Source organism: Anopheles funestus, unplaced genomic scaffold (assembly GCF_943734845.2).
Source record: "Anopheles funestus unplaced genomic scaffold, idAnoFuneDA-416_04 scaffold_32_ctg1, whole genome shotgun sequence".
Taxonomy (NCBI): Eukaryota; Metazoa; Arthropoda; class Insecta; order Diptera; family Culicidae; genus Anopheles; species Anopheles funestus.
This window is the reverse complement of record NW_026045361.1, coordinates 68501-83874: the sequence shown is the minus strand read 5'-3', so window position 1 is coordinate 83874 and position 15374 is coordinate 68501. Positions and strand designations below refer to the sequence as shown.

The window sequence follows — 15374 nt, the reverse complement described above, 5'->3', positions numbered from 1 at the left end:
TGGCTAAGGTGTCTTGGCTAAGGTGTGTTGGCTAGTGTGCCTTGGCTAAAGTGTCTTGGCTAAGGTGTCTTGGCTAAGGTGTCTTGGCTAAGGTGTCTTGGCTAAGGTGTCTTGGCTAAGGTGTCTTGGCTAAAGTGTCTTGGCTAAGGTGTCTTGGCTAAGGTGTCTTGGCTATTGTGTCTTGGCTAAGGTGTCTTGGTTAAGGTGTCTTGGCTAAGGTGTCTTGGCTAAGGTGTCTTGGCTAAGGTGTCTCGGCTAAGGTGTCTCGGCTAATGTGTCTTGGCTAAGGTGTCTTGGCTAAGGTGTCTTGGCTAATGTGTCTTGGCTAAGGTGTCTTGGCTAAGGTGTCTCGGCTAAAGTGTCTCGGCTAAGGTGTCTTGGCTAAGGTGTCTTGGCTAAGGTGTCTTGGCTAATGTGTCTCGGCTAAGGTGTCTTGGCTAATGTGTCTTGGCTAAGGTGTCTTGGCTAAGGTGTCTTGGCTAATGTGTCTCGGCTAATGTGTCTTGGCTAAGGTGTCTTGGCTAAGGTGTCTTGGCTTATGTGTCTTGGCTAATGTGTCTTGGCTAAGGTGTCTTGGCTAAGGTGTCTTGGCTAATGTGTCTTGGCTAAAGTGTCTTGGCTATTGTGTCTTGGCTAAGGTGTCTTGGCTAAGGTGTCTTGGCTAAGGTGTCTTGGCTAATGTGTCTTTGCTAATGTGTCTTGGCTAATGTGTCTCGGCTAAGGTGTCTTGGCTAATGTGTCTTGGCTAAGGTGTCTTGGCTAAGGTGTCTTGGCTAATGTGTCTCGGCTAATGTGTCTTGGCTAAGGTGTCTTGGCTAAGGTGTCTTGGCTAATGTGTCTTGGCTAAGGTGTCTTGGCTAAGGTGTCTTGGCTAATGTGTCTTGGCTAAAGTGTCTTGGCTTAGGTGTCTTGGCTAATGTGTCTTGGCTAAGGTGTCTTGGCTAATGTGTCTCGGCTAATGTGTCTTGGCTATTGTGTCTTGGCTAATGTGTCTTGGCTAATGTGTCTTGGCTAAGGTGTCTTGGCTAAGGTGTCTTGGCTAATGCGTCTCGGCTAAAGTGTCTTGGCTAAGGTGTCTTGGCTAAGGTGTCTTGGCTAAGGTGTCTTGGCTAAGGTGTCTTGGCTAAGGTGTCTTGGCTAGGGTGTCTTGGCTAATGTGTCTTGACTAAAGTGTCTTGGCTAAGGTGTCTTGGTTAAGGTGTCTTGGCTAAGGTGTCTTGGCTAAGGTGTCTTGGCTAAGGTGTCTTGGCTAAGGTGTCTCGGCTAAAGTGTCTTGGCTAAGGTGTCTTGGCTAAGGTGTCTTGGCTAAGGTGTCTTGGCTAAGGTGTCTTGGCTAATGTGTCTCGGCTAAAGTGTCTTGGCTAAGGTGTCTTGGCTAAGGTGTCTTGGCTAAGGTGTCTTGGCTAAGGTGTCTTGGCTAAGGTGTCTTGGCTAAGGTGTCTTGGCTAAGGTGTCTTGGCTAAGGTGTCTTGGCTATTGTGTCTCGGCTAAGGTGTCTTGGCTATTGTGTCTTGGCTAATGTGTCTCGGCTAAAGTGTCTTGGCTAAGGTGTCTTGGCTAAGGTGTCTCGGCTAAAGTGTCTTGGCTAAGGTGTCTTGGCTAAGGTGTCTTGGCTAAGGTGTCTTGGCTAAGGTGTCTTGGCTAATGTGTCTCAGCTAAGGTGTCTAGGCTATTGTGTCTTGGCTAAGGTGTCTTGGCTAAGGTGTCTTGGCTAAGGTGTCTTGGCTAATGTGTCTTGGCTAAGGTGTCTTGGCTAAGGTGTCTCGGCTAAGGTGTCTCGGCTAAGGTGTCTTGGCTAATGTGTCTTGGCTAATGTGTCTTGGCTATTGTGTCTTGGCTAAGGTGTCTTGGCTAAGGTGTCTTGGCTAAGGTGTCTTGGCTAAGGTGTCTTGGCTAAGGTGTCTTGGCTTATGTGTCTTGGCTAATGTGTTTTGGCTAAGGTGTCTTGGCTAATGTGTCTTGGCTAAGGTGTCTTGGCTAAGGTGTCTTGGCTAATGTGTCTCGGCTAAGGTGTCTTGGCTAATGTGTCTCGGCTAAGGTGTCTTGGCTAATGTGTCTTGGCTAAAGTGTCTTGGCTAAGGTGTCTTGGCTAAGGTGTCTTGGCTAAGGTGTCTTGGCTAAGGTGTCTTGGCTAAGGTGTCTCGGCTAAAGTGTCTTGGCTAAGGTGTCTTGGCTAAGGTGTCTTGGCTAAGGTGTCTTGGCTAAGGTGTCTTGGCTAATGTGTCTCGGCTAAAGTGTCTTGGCTAAGGTGTCTTGGCTAAGGTGTCTTGGCTAAGGTGTCTTGGCTAAGGTGTCTTGGCTAAGGTGTCTTGGCTAAGGTGTCTTGGCTAAGGTGTCTTGGCTAAGGTGTCTTGGCTAAGGTGTCTTGGCTAAGGTGTCTTGGCTATTGTGTCTCGGCTAAGGTGTCTTGGCTATTGTGTCTTGGCTAATGTGTCTCGGCTAAAGTGTCTTGGCTAAGGTGTCTTGGCTAAGGTGTCTCGGCTAAAGTGTCTTGGCTAAGGTGTCTTGGCTAAGGTGTCTTGGCTAAGGTGTCTTGGCTAATGTGTCTTGGCTAAGGTGTCTTGGCTAAGGTGTCTCGGCTAAAGTGTCTCGGCTAAGGTGTCTTGGCTAAGGTGTCTTGGCTAAGGTGTCTTGGCTAAGGTGTCTTGGCTAATGTGTCTTGGCTAAGGTGTCTTGGCTAAGGTGTCTCGGCTAAAGTGTCTTGGCTAATGTGTCTTGGCTAAAGTGTCTTGGCTAAGGTGTCTTGGCTAAGGTGTCTTGGCTAAGGTGTCTTGGCTAAGGTGTCTCGGCTAAAGTGTCTTGGCTAAGGTGTCTTGGCTAAGGTGTCTTGGCTAAGGTGTCTTGGCTAAGGTGTCTTGGCTAAGGTGTCTTGGCTAATGTGTCTCGGCTAAAGTGTCTTGGCTAAGGTGTCTTGGCTAAGGTGTCTTGGCTAAGGTGTCTTGGCTAAGGTGTCTTGGCTAAGGTGTCTTGGCTAAGGTGTCTTGGCTAAGGTGTCTTGGCTAAGGTGTCTTGGCTAAGGTGTCTTGGCTAAGGTGTCTTGGCTAAGGTGTCTTGGCTATTGTGTCTCGGCTAAGGTGTCTTGGCTATTGTGTCTTGGCTAATGTGTCTCGGCTAAAGTGTCTTGGCTAAGGTGTCTTGGCTAAGGTGTCTCGGCTAAAGTGTCTTGGCTAAGGTGTCTTGGCTAAGGTGTCTTGGCTAAGGTGTCTTGGCTAATGTGTCTTGGCTAAGGTGTCTTGGCTAAGGTGTCTCGGCTAAAGTGTCTCGGCTAAGGTGTCTTGGCTAAGGTGTCTTGGCTAAGGTGTCTTGGCTAATGTGTCTCGGCTAAGGTGTCTTGGCTAATGTGTCTTGGCTAAGGTGTCTTGGCTAAGGTGTCTTGGCTAATGTGTCTCGGCTAATGTGTCTTGGCTAAGGTGTCTTGGCTAAGGTGTCTTGGCTTATGTGTCTTGGCTAATGTGTCTTGGCTAAGGTGTCTTGGCTAAGGTGTCTTGGCTAATGTGTCTTGGCTAAAGTGTCTTGGCTATTGTGTCTTGGCTAAGGTGTCTTGGCTAAGGTGTCTTGGCTAAGGTGTCTTGGCTAATGTGTCTTGGCTAATGTGTCTTGGCTAATGTGTCTCGGCTAAGGTGTCTTGGCTAATGTGTCTTGGCTAAGGTGTCTTGGCTAAGGTGTCTTGGCTAATGTGTCTCGGCTAATGTGTCTTGGCTAAGGTGTCTTGGCTAAGGTGTCTTGGCTAATGTGTCTTGGCTAAGGTGTCTTGGCTAAGGTGTCTTGGCTAATGTGTCTTGGCTAAAGTGTCTTGGCTTAGGTGTCTTGGCTAATGTGTCTTGGCTAAGGTGTCTTGGCTAAGGTGTCTTGGCTAATGTGTCTTGGCTAAGGTGTCTCGGCTAAGGTGTCTTGGCTAAGGTGTCTTGGCTAATGTGTCTTGGCTAAGGTGTCTCGGCTAAGGTGTCTTGGCTAAGGTGTCTTGGCTAATGTGTCTTGGCTAAAGTGTCTTGGCTTAGGTGTCTTGGCTAATGTGTCTCGGCTAATGTGTCTTGGCTAAGGTGTCTTGGCTAAGGTGTCTTGGCTAATGTGTCTTGGCTAAGTTGTCTTGGCTAAGGTGTCTTGGCTAATGTGTCTTGGCTAATGTGTCTTGGCTATTGTGTCTTGGCTAATGTGTCTTGGCTAATGTGTCTTGGCTAAGGTGTCTTGGCTAATGCGTCTCGGCTAAAGTGTCTTGGCTAAGGTGTCTTGGCTAAGGTGTCTTGGCTAAGGTGTCTTGGCTAAGGTGTCTTGGCTAAGGTGTCTTGGCTAAGGTGTCTTGGCTAAGGTGTCTTGGCTAAGGTGTCTTGGCTAATGTGTCTTGACTAAAGTGTCTTGGCTAAGGTGTCTTGGTTAAGGTGTCTTGGCTAAGGTGTCTTGGCTAAGGTGTCTTGGCTAAGGTGTCTTGGCTAAGGTGTCTCGGCTAAAGTGTCTTGGCTAAGGTGTCTTGGCTAAGGTGTCTTGGCTAAGGTGTCTTGGCTAAAGTGTCTTGGCTAAGGTGTCTTGGCTAAGGTGTCTTGGCTAAGGTGTCTTGGCTAAGGTGTCTTGGCTAAGGTGTCTTGGCTAAGGTGTCTTGGCTAAGGTGTCTTGGCTAAGGTGTCTTGGCTAAGGTGTCTTGGCTAAGGTGTCTTGGCTATTGTGTCTCGGCTAAGGTGTCTTGGCTATTGTGTCTTGGCTAATGTGTCTCGGCTAAAGTGTCTTGGCTAAGGTGTCTTGGCTAAGGTGTCTCGGCTAAAGTGTCTTGGCTAAGGTGTCTTGGCTAAGGTGTCTTGGCTAAGGTGTCTTGGCTAAGGTGTCTTGGCTAATGTGTCTCGGCTAAGGTGTCTTGGCTAATGTGTCTTGGCTAAAGTGTCTCGGCTAAGGTGTCTTGGCTAAGGTGTCTTGGCTAAGGTGTCTTGGCTAAGGTGTCTTGGCTAAGGTGTCTTGGCTAATGTGTCTTGGCTATTGTGTCTTGGCTAAGGTGTCTTGGCTAAGGTGTCTTGGCTAAGGTGTCTTGGCTAAGGTGTCTTGGCTAAGGTGTCTTGGCTTATGTGTCTTGGCTAATGTGTCTCGGCTAAAGTGTCTTGGCTAAGGTGTCTTGGCTAAGGTGTCTTGGCTAAGGTGTCTTGGCTAAGGTGTCTTGGCTAAGGTGTCTTGGCTAAGGTGTCTTGGCTAAGGTGTCTAGGCTATTGTGTCTTGGCTAAGGTGTCTTGGCTAAGGTGTCTTGGCTAAGGTGTCTTGGCTAATGTGTCTTGGCTAAGGTGTCTTGGCTAAGGTGTCTCGGCTAAGGTGTCTCGGCTAAGGTGTCTTGGCTAATGTGTCTTGGCTAATGTGTCTTGGCTATTGTGTCTTGGCTAAGGTGTCTTGGCTAAGGTGTCTTGGCTAAGGTGTCTTGGCTAAGGTGTCTTGGCTTATGTGTCTTGGCTAATGTGTTTTGGCTAAGGTGTCATGGCTAATGTGTCTTGGCTAAGGTGTCTTGGCTAAGGTGTCTTGGCTAATGTGTCTCGGCTAAGGTGTCTTGGCTAATGTGTCTCGGCTAAGGTGTCTTGGCTAATGTGTCTTGGCTAAAGTGTCTTGGCTAAGGTGTCTTGGCTAAGGTGTCTTGGCTAAGGTGTCTTGGCTAAGGTGTCTTGGCTAAGGTGTCTCGGCTAAAGTGTCTTGGCTAAGGTGTCTTGGCTAAGGTGTCTTGGCTAAGGTGTCTTGGCTAAGGTGTCTTGGCTAATGTGTCTCGGCTAAAGTGTCTTGGCTAAGGTGTCTTGGCTAAGGTGTCTTGGCTAAGGTGTTTTGGCTAAGGTGTCTTGGCTAAGGTGTCTTGGCTAAGGTGTCTTGGCTAAGGTGTCTTGGCTAAGGTGTCTTGGCTAAGGTGTCTTGGCTATTGTGTCTCGGCTAAGGTGTCTTGGCTATTGTGTCTTGGCTAATGTGTCTCGGCTAAAGTGTCTTGGCTAAGGTGTCTTGGCTAAGGTGTCTCGGCTAAAGTGTCTTGGCTAAGGTGTCTTGGCTAAGGTGTCTTGGCTAAGGTGTCTTGGCTAAGGTGTCTTGGCTAATGTGTCTCAGCTAAGGTGTCTAGGCTATTGTGTCTTGGCTAAGGTGTCTTGGCTAAGGTGTCTTGGCTAAGGTGTCTTGGCTAATGTGTCTTGGCTAAGGTGTCTTGGCTAAGGTGTCTCGGCTAAGGTGTCTCGGCTAAGGTGTCTTGGCTAATGTGTCTTGGCTAATGTGTCTTGGCTATTGTGTCTTGGCTAAGGTGTCTTGGCTAAGGTGTCTTGGCTAAGGTGTCTTGGCTAAGGTGTCTTGGCTAAGGTGTCTTGGCTTATGTGTCTTGGCTAATGTGTTTTGGCTAAGGTGTCTTGGCTAATGTGTCTTGGCTAAGGTGTCTTGGCTAAGGTGTCTTGGCTAATGTGTCTCGGCTAAGGTGTCTTGGCTAATGTGTCTCGGCTAAGGTGTCTTGGCTAATGTGTCTTGGCTAAAGTGTCTTGGCTAAGGTGTCTTGGCTAAGGTGTCTTGGCTAATGTGTCTCGGCTAAGGTGTCTTGGCTAAGGTGTCTTGGCTAATGTGTCTTGGCTAAGGTGTCTTGGCTAAGGTGTCTTGGCTAAAGTGTCTTGGCTGAGGTGTCTTGGCTAAGGTGTCTTGGCTAAGGTGTCTTGGCTAAGGTGTCTTGGCTATTGTGTCTCGGCTAAGGTGTCTTGGCTAAGGTGTCTTGGCTAATGTGTCTCGGCTAAGGTGTCTTGGATAAGTTGTCTTGGCTAAGGTGTCTTGGCTAAGGTGTCTTGGCTAATGTGTCTCGGCTAAGGTGTCTTGGCTAAGGTGTCTTGGCTAAGGTGTCTTGGCTAATGTGTCTTGGCTAATGTGTCTCGGCTAATGTGTCTTGGCTAAGGTGTCTTGGCTAAGGTGTCTTGGCTAATGTGTCTTGGCTAATGTGTCTTGGCTAAGGTGTCTTGGCTAATGTGTCTCGGCTAAGGTGTCTTGGCTAATGTGTCTTGGCTAAAGTGTCTTGGCTAAGGTGTCTTGGCTAAGGTGTCTTGGCTATTGTGTCTCGGCTAAGGTGTCTTGGCTAAAGTGTCTTGGCTAAGGTGTCTTGGCTAAGGTGTCTTGGCTAAGGTGTCTTGGCTAAGGTGTCTTGGCTAATGTGTCTTGGCTAAGGTGTCTTGGCTAAGGTGTCTTGGCTAAGGTGTCTTGGCTAATGTGTCTTGGCTAAGGTGTCTCGGCTAAGGTGTCTCGGCTAAGGTGTCTTGGCTAATGTGTCTCGGCTAATGTGTCTTGGCTAATGTGTCTTGGCTAAGGTGTCTTGGCTAAGGTGTCTTGGCTGATGTGTCTCGGCTAAGGTGTCTTGGCTAATGTGTCTTGGCTAAGGTGTCTTGGCTAAGGTGTCTTGGCTAAGGTGTCTTGGCTAAAGTGTCTTGGCTAAGGTATCTTGGCCAAGGTGTCTCGGCTAAGGTGTCTTGGCTAATGTGTCTTGGCTAATGTGTCTTGGCTAATGTGTCTTGGCTAAGGTGTCTTGGCTAAGGTGTCTTGGCTAAGGTGTCTTGGCTAAGGTGTCTTGGCTAAGGTGTCTTGGCTAAGGTGTCTTGGCTACGGTGTCTTGGCTAAGGTGTCTTGGCTAATGTGTCTCGGCTAAGGTGTCTTGGCTAAAGTGTCTTTGCTTATGCGTCTCGGCTAAGGTGTCTTGGCTATTGTGTCTCGACTAAGGTGTCTTGGCTATTGTGTCTTGGCTAAGGTGTCTTGGCTAAGGTGTCTTGGCTAAGGTGTCTTGGCTAATGTGTCTCGGCTAAGGTGTCTTGGCTAAGGTGTCTTGGCTAAGGTGTCTTGGCTAATGTGTCTTGGCTAATGTGTCTCGGCTAATGTGTCTTGGCTAAGGTGTCTTGGCTAAGGTGTCTTGGCTAATGTGTCTTGGCTAATGTGTCTTGGCTAAGGTGTCTTGGCTAATGTGTCTCGGCTAAGGTGTCTTGGCTAATGTGTCTTGGCTAAAGTGTCTTGGCTAAGGTGTCTTGGCTAAGGTGTCTTGGCTATTGTGTCTCGGCTAAGGTGTCTTGGCTAAAGTGTCTTGGCTAAGGTGTCTTGGCTAAGGTGTCTTGGCTAAGGTGTCTTGGCTAAGGTGTCTTGGCTAATGTGTCTTGGCTAAGGTGTCTTGGCTAAGGTGTCTTGGCTAAGGTGTCTTGGCTAATGTGTCTTGGCTAAGGTGTCTCGGCTAAGGTGTCTCGGCTAAGGTGTCTTGGCTAATGTGTCTCGGCTAATGTGTCTTGGCTAATGTGTCTTGGCTAAGGTGTCTTGGCTAAGGTGTCTTGGCTAATGTGTCTCGGCTAAGGTGTCTTGGCTAATGTGTCTTGGCTAATGTGTCTTGGCTAAGGTGTCTTGGCTAAGGTGTCTTGGCTAAGGTGTCTTGGCTAAAGTGTCTTGGCTAAGGTATCTTGGCCAAGGTGTCTCGGCTAAGGTGTCTTGGCTAATGTGTCTTGGCTAATGTGTCTTGGCTTATGTGTCTTGGCTAATGTGTCTTGGCTAATGTGTCTTGGCTAATGTGTCTTGGCTAATGTGTCTTGGCTAATGTGTCTCGGCTAAGGTGTCTTGGCTAAAGTGTCTTGGCTTATGCGTCTCGGCTAAGGTGTCTTGGCTATTGTGTCTCGACTAAGGTGTCTTGGCTATTGTGTCTTGGCTAAGGTGTCTTGGCTAAGGTGTCTTGGCTAAGGTGTCTTGGCTAAGGTGTCTTGGCTAATGTGTCTTGGCTAAGGTGTCTTGGCTAAGGTGTCTTGGCTAAGGTGTCTTGGCTAAGGTGTCTTGGCTAAGGTGTCTTGGCTAAGGTGTCTTGGCTAATGTGTCTTGGCTAATGTGTCTTGGCCAAGGTGTCTTGGCTAAGGTGTCTTGGCTAATGTGTCTTGGCTAATGTGTCTTGGCTAAGGTGTCTTGGCTAAGGTGTCTTGGCTAAGGTGTGTTGGCTAGTGTGCCTTGGCTTAAGTGTCTTGGCTAAGGTGTCTTGGCTAAGGTGTCTTGGCTAAGGTGTCTTGGCTAAAGTGTCTTGGCTAAGGTGTCTTGGCTAATGTGTCTTGGCTAATGTGTCTCGGCTAAGGTGTCTCGGCTAAGGTGTCTTGGCTTATGTGTCTTGGCTAAAGTGTCTTGGCTAAGGTGTCTTGGCTAAGGTGTCTTGGCTAAGGTGTCTTGGCTAAGGTGTCTTGGCTAAGGTGTCTTGGCTAAAGTGTCTTGGCTAAGGTGTCTTGGCTAAGGTGTCTTGGCTAAGGTGTCTTGGCTAAGGTGTCTTGGCTAAGGTGTCTTGGCTAATGTGTCTTGGCTAAGGTGTCTTGGCTAAGGTGTCTTGGCTAATGTGTCTTGGCTAATGTGTCTCGGCTAAGGTGTCTTGGCTAAGGTGTCTTGGCTAAGGTGTCTTGGCTAAGGTGTCTTGGCTAATGTGTCTTGGCTAATGTGTCTTGGCTAATGTGTCTTGGCTAAGGTGTCTTGGCTAAGGTGTCTTGGCTAAGGTGTCTTGGCTAAGGTGTCTTGGCTAAGGTGTCTTGGCTAATGTGTCTTGGCTAATGTGTCTCGGATAAGGTGTCTTGGCTAAAGTGTCTTGGCTAAGGTGTCTTGGCTAAGGTGTCTTGGCTAAGGTGTCTTGGCTAATGTGTCTCGGCTAAGGTGTCTTGGCTAAAGTGTCTTGGCTAATGTGTCTCGGCTAAGGTGTCTTGGCTATTGTGTCTCGGCTAAGGTGTCTTGGCTATTGTGTCTTGGCTAAGGTGTCTTGGCTAAGGTGTCTTGGCTAAGGTGTCTTGGCTAAGGTGTCTTGGCTAAGGTGTCTTGGCTAATGTGTGTTGGCTAAGGTGTCTTGGCTAAGGTGTCTTGGCTAAGGTGTCTTGGCTAAAGTGTCTTGGCTAAGGTGTCTTGGCCAAGGTGTCTCGGCTAAGGTGTCTTGGCTAAGGTGTCTTGGCTAAAGTGTCTTGGCTAAGGTGTCTTGGCTAAGGTGTCTTGGCTAAGGTGTCTTGGCTAAGGTGTCTTGGCTAATGTGTCTTGGCTAAGGTGTCTTGGCTAATGTGTCTTGGCTAATGTGTCTCGGCTAAGGTGTCTTGGCTAATATGTTTTGGCTAAGGTGTCTTGGCTAAGGTGTCTTGGCTAAGGTGTCTTGGCTAATGTGTCTCGGCTAAGGTGTCTTGGCTAAGGTGTCTTGGCTAATGTGTCTTGGCTAAGGTGTCTTGGCTTAGGTGTCTTGGCTAATGTGTCTCGGCTAAGGTGTCTTGGCTAAGGTGTCTTGACTAAGGTGTCTTGGCTAATGTGTCTTGGCTAAAGTGTCTTGGCTAAGGTGTCTTGGCTAATGTGTCTTGGCTAAAGTGTCTTGGCTAATGTGTCTCGGCTAAAGTGTCTTGGCTTAGGTGTCTTGGCTAATGTGTCTTGGCTAATATGTTTTGGCTAAGGTGTCTTGGCTAAGGTGTCTTGGCTAAGGTGTCTTGGCTAAGGTGTCTTGGCTAAGGTGTCTTGGCTAAGGTGTCTTGGCTAATGTGTCTTGGCTAATGTGTCTTGGCTAATGTGTCTCGGCTAAGGTGTCTTGGCTAAGGTGTCTTGGCTAATGTGTCTTGGCTAATGTGTCTTGGCTAATGTGTCTTGGCTAAAGTGTCTTGGCTAAGGTGTCTTGGCTAATGTGTCTTGGCTAAAGTGTCTTGGCTAATGTGTCTCGGCTAAAGTGTCTTGGCTTAGGTGTCTTGGCTAATGTGTCTTGGCTAAGGTGTCTTGGCTAAGGTGTCTTGGCTAAGGTGTCTTGGCTAAGGTGTCTTGGCTAAGGTGTCTTGGCTAATGTGTCTTGGCTAATGTGTCTTGGCTAATGTGTCTCGGCTAAGGTGTCTTGGCTAAGGTGTCTTGGCTAAGGTGTCTTGGCTAAGGTGTCTTGGCTTAGCTGTCTTGGCTAATGTGTCTCGGCTAAGGTGTCTTGGCTAAGGTGTCTTGGCTAAGGTGTCTTGGCTAAGGTGTCTTGGCTAAGGTGTCTTGGCTAATGTGTATCGGCTAAGGTGTCTTGGCTAAAGTGTCTTGGCTAAGGTGTCTCGGCTATGGTGTCTTGGCTAATGTGTCTTGGCTAAGGTGTCTTGGCTAAGGTGTCTTGGCTAAGGTGTCTTGGCTAATGTGTCTTGGCTAAGGTGTCTTGGCTAATGTGTCTCGGCTAAGGTGTCTTGGCTAAGGTGTCTTGGCTAATGTGTCTTGGCTAAGGTGTCTTGGCTAAGGTGTCTTGGCTAATGTGTCTTGGCTAAAGTGTCTTGGCTTAGGTGTCTTGGCTAATGTGTCTCGGCTAAGGTGTCTTGGCTAAGGTGTCTTGGCTAATGTGTCTTGGCTAATGTGTCTTGGCTAAGGTGTCTTGGCTAATGTGTCTCGGCTAAGGTGTCTTGGCTAAGGTGTCTTGGCTAATGTGTCTCGGCTAAAGTGTCTTGGCTAAGGTGTCTTGGCTAATGTGTCTCGGCTAAGGTGTCTTGGCTAAGGTGTCTTGGCTAAGGTGTCTCGGCTAATGTGTCTTGGCTAAGGTGTCTTAGCTAAGGTGTCTTGGCTAATGTTTTTTGGCTAAGGTGTCTCGGCTAATGTGTCTTGGCTAAAGTGTCTTGGCTAAGGTGTCTTGGCTAAGGTGTCTTGGCTAAGGTGTCTTGGCTAAGGTGTCTTGGCTAAGGTGTCTTGGCTAATGTGTCTCGGCTAAGGTGTCTTCGCTATTGTGTCTTGGCTAAGGTGTCTTGGCTAATGTGTCTTGGCTAATGTGTCTCGGCTAAGGTGTCTTGGCTAATGTGTCTCGGCTAAGGTGTCTTGGCTAAGGTGTCTTGGCTAAGGTGTCTTGGCTAAGGTGTCTTGGCTAAGGTGTCTTGGCTAATGTGTCTTGGCTAATGTGTCTTGGCTAATGTGTCTTGGCTAAGGTGTCTTGGCTAAGGTGTCTTGGCTAATGTGTATCGGCTAAGGTGTCTTGGCTAAAGTGTGTTGGCTAATGTGTCTCGGCTAAGGTGTCTTGGCTAATGTGTCTTGGCTAAGGTGTCTTGGCTAAGGTGTCTTGGCTAAGGTGTCTTGGCTAAGGTGTCTTGGCTAAGGTGTCTTGGCTAATGTGTCTCGGCTAAGGTGTCTTGGCTAAGGTGTCTTGGCTAATGTGTCTTGGCTAAGGTGTCTTGGCTAAGGTGTCTTGGCTAATGTGTCTTGGCTAAAGTGTCTTGGCTTAGGTGTCTTGGCTAATGTGTCTCGGCTAAGGTGTCTTGGCTAAGGTGTCTTGGCTAATGTGTCTTGGCTAATGTGTCTTGGCTAAGGTGTCTTGGCTAATGTGTCTCGGCTAAGGTGTCTTGGCTAAGGTGTCTTGGCTAATGTGTCTCGGCTAAAGTGTCTTGGCTAAGGTGTCTTGGCTAATGTGTCTCGGCTAAGGTGTCTTGGCTAAGGTGTCTTGGCTAAGGTGTCTCGGCTAATGTGTCTTGGCTAAGGTGTCTTAGCTAAGGTGTCTTGGCTAATGTTTTTTGGCTAAGGTGTCTCGGCTAATGTGTCTTGGCTAAAGTGTCTTGGCTAAGGTGTCTTGGCTAAGGTGTCTTGGCTAAGGTGTCTTGGCTAAGGTGTCTTGGCTAAGGTGTCTTGGCTAATGTGTCTCGGCTAAGGTGTCTTCGCTATTGTGTCTTGGCTAAGGTGTCTTGGCTAAGGTGTCTTGGCTAATGTGTCTTGGCTAATGTGTCTCGGCTAAGGTGTCTTGGCTAATGTGTCTTGGCTAAGGTGTCTTGGCTAAGGTGTCTTGGCTAATGTGTCTCGGCTAATGTGTCTTGGCTAAGGTGTCTTGGCTAAGGTGTCTTGGCTAATGTGTCTTGGCTAATGTGTCTTGGCTAATGTGTCTTGGCTAAGGTGTCTTGGCTAAGGTGTGTTGGCTAGTGTGCCTTGGCTAAAGTGTCTTGGCTAAGGTGTCTTGGCTAAGGTGTCTTGGCTAAGGTGTCTCGGCTAAGGTGTCTTGGCTATTGTGTCTTGGCTAAGGTGTCTTGGCTAAGGTGTCTTGGGTAAGGTGTCTTGGCTAAGGTGTCTTGGCTAAGGTGTCTTGGCTAAGGTGTCTTGGCTAAGGTGTCTTGGCTAAGGTGTCTTGGCTAAGGTGTCTTGGCTAAGGTGTCTTGGCTAAGGTGTCTTGGCTAAGGTGTCTCGGCTAAGGTGTCTTGGCTATTGTGTCTTGGCTAAGGTGTCTTGGCTAAGGTGTCTTGGGTAAGGTGTCTTGGCTAATGTGTCTCGGCTAAGGTGTCTTGGCTAAGGTGTCTTGGCTAATGTGTCTTGGCTAAAGTGTCTTGGCTTAGGTGTCTTGGCTAATGTGTCTTGGCTAAGGTGTCTTGGCTAAGGTGTCTTGGCTAATGTGTCTTGGCTAATGTGTCTTGGCTAATGTGTCTTGGCTAAGGTGTCTCGGCTAAGGTGTCTTGGCTATTGTGTCTTGGCTAAGGTGTCTTGGCTAAGGTGTCTTGGGTAAGGTGTCTTGGCTAAGGTGTCTTGGCTAAGGTGTCTTGGCTAAGGTGTCTTGGCTAAGGTGTCTTGGCTAAGGTGTCTTGGCTAATGTGTCTTGGCTAAAGTGTCTTGGCTTAGGTGTCTTGGCTAATGTGTCTTGGCTAAGGTGTCTTGGCTAATGTGTCTCGGCTAATGTGTCTTGGCTAAGGTGTCTTGGCTAAGGTGTCTTGGCTAAGGTGTCTCGGCTAAGGTGTCTTGGCTATTGTGTCTTGGCTAAGGTGTCTTGGTTAAGGTGTCTTGGCTAAGGTGTCTTGGCTAAGGTGTCTTGGCTAAGGTGTCTTGGCTAATGTGTCTTGGCTAATGTGTCTCGGCTAAGGTGTCTTGGCTAAGGTGTCTTGGCTAAGGTGTCTTGGCTAAGGTGTCTTGGCTATGGTGTCTTGGCTTAGCTGTCTTGGCTAAGGTGTCTTGGCTAATGTGTCTTGGCTAATGTGTCTCGGCTAAGGTGTCTTGGCTAATGTGTCTTGGCTAAGGTGTCTTGGCTAAGGTGTCTTGGCTAATGTGTCTCGGCTAATGTGTCTTGGCTAAGGTGTCTTGGCTAAGGTGTCTTGGCTAATGTGTCTTGGCTAAGGTGTCTTGGCTATTGGGTCTTGGCTAATGTGTCTTGGCTAAAGTGTCTTGGCTTAGGTGTCTTGGCTAATGTGTCTTGGCTAAGGTGTCTTGGCTAATGTGTCTCGGCTAATGTGTCTTGGCTATTGTGTCTTGGCTAATGTGTCTTGGCTAATGTGTCTTGGCTAAGGTGTCTTGGCTAAGGTGTCTTGGCTAAGGTGTCTTGGCTAAGGTGTCTTGGCTAAGGTGTCTTGGCTAATGTGTCTTGGCTAATGTGTCTCGGCTAAGGTGTCTTGGCTAAGGTGTCTTGGCTAAGGTGTCTTGGCTAAGGTGTCTTGGCTAAGGTGTCTTGGCTAAGGTGTCTTGGCTTAGCTGTCTTGGCTAAGGTGTCTTGGCTAATGTGTCTTGGCTAATGTGTCTCGGCTAAGGTGTCTTGGCTAATGTGTCTTGGCTAAGGTGTCTTGGCTAAGGTGTCTTGGCTAATGTGTCTCGGCTAATGTGTCTTGGCTAAGGTGTCTTGGCTAAGGTGTCTTGGCTAATGTGTCTTGGCTAAGGTGTCTTGGCTAATGTGTCTTGGCTAAAGTGTCTTGGCTTAGGTGTCTTGGCTAATGTGTCTTGGCTAAGGTGTCTTGGCTAATGTGTCTCGGCTAATGTGTCTTGACTATTGTGTCTTGGCTAATGTGTCTTGGCTAATGTGTCTTGGCTAATGTGTCTTGGCTAAGGTGTCTTGGCTAAGGTGTCTTGGCTAATGTGTCTCGGCTAATGTGTCTTGGCTAATGTGTCTCGGCTAAGGTGTCTTGGCTAATGTGTCTTGGCTAAGGTGTCTTGGCTAAGGTGTCTTGGCTAATGTGTCTCGGCTAAGGTGTCTTGGCTAAGGTGTCTTGGCTAAGGTGTCTTGGCTAATGTGTCTTGGCTAAGGTGTCTTGGCTAAGGTGTCTAGGCTAATGTGTCTTGGCTAAAGTGTCTTGGCTTAGGTGTCTTGGCTAATGTGTCTTGGCTAAGGTGTCTTGGCTAATGTGTCTTGGCTAAGGTGTCTTGGCTAATGTGTCTCGGCTAAAGTGTCTTGGCTAATGTGTCTTGACTAAAGTGTCTTGGCTAAGGTGTCTTGGTTAAGGTGTCTTGGCTAAGGTGTCTTGGCTAAGGTGTCTTGGCTAAGGTGTCTTGGCTAAGGTGTCTCGGCTAAAGTGTCTTGGCTAAGGTGTCTTGGCTAAGGTGTCTTGGCTAAGGTGTCTTGGCTAAGGTGTCTTGGCTAAGGTGTCTTGGCTAAGGTGTCTCGGCTAAAGTGTCTTGGCTAAGGTGTCTTGGCTAAGGTGTCTTGGCTAAGGTGTCTTGGCTAATGTGTCTCGGCTAAGGTGTCTTGGCTAATGTGTCTTGGCTAAGGTGTCTTG

General features: G+C 48.2%; 1 long non-coding RNA gene across 1 annotated transcript in view; it reads left to right on the top strand.

Annotated features, from left to right (window-relative positions):
* Window positions 1-440: 440 nt before the first annotated feature.
* Window positions 441-15374, top strand: part of LOC125774578 (uncharacterized) — a 34255-nt gene continuing 19321 nt past the window's right edge. Inside the window, exons 1-2 of the long non-coding RNA XR_007421062.1 lie at window positions 441-694; window positions 6239-7330. This is a non-coding gene — a long non-coding RNA (uncharacterized LOC125774578). The remainder of the gene's footprint in view (window positions 695-6238; window positions 7331-15374) is intronic.